Here is a 467-nt window from a genome sequence, read left to right on the forward strand (position 1 = left end):
CTCACTCAACACACAGGGTGCATAGCGACTGATGCTAGAGACTGCAGTCTTTAGCGGCCTTGTTAGCGCGCCCGTCTCCCATGTCGCCGACCTGGGCTAGAGGCCCGCACAGAGCGGGCGAGTAGGACCTGAGGGGTTACACATACACTTTTTTTATTTATTTTTTTATTCATATGCCCTCATAATCTTGCAACACTTTGATGTCATACACTGATCAATTTTGCGCAGCACTGCTTAATGTTGAACACACCAAATAACTTACTCCCCCTTTTGCAGCGACAACTCTTCTCTTCTCTGATGACGTATTTACTGACGTGAGGGCGGGACAACCTGCCAATCACATGAGATCTCAGCTATAGCAAACCACAACGACCTGATCAATTACAAATTGACCAAATCAAGTCCCGCCCTACAGACTTTAAAGTATAAATATAGTTATGTGCATACACAGAGACGACGCAGGTACA

The sequence above is a fragment of the Scardinius erythrophthalmus genome (assembly GCF_964197995.2).
Source record: "Scardinius erythrophthalmus genome assembly, chromosome: 25".
Taxonomy (NCBI): Eukaryota; Metazoa; Chordata; class Actinopteri; order Cypriniformes; family Leuciscidae; genus Scardinius; species Scardinius erythrophthalmus.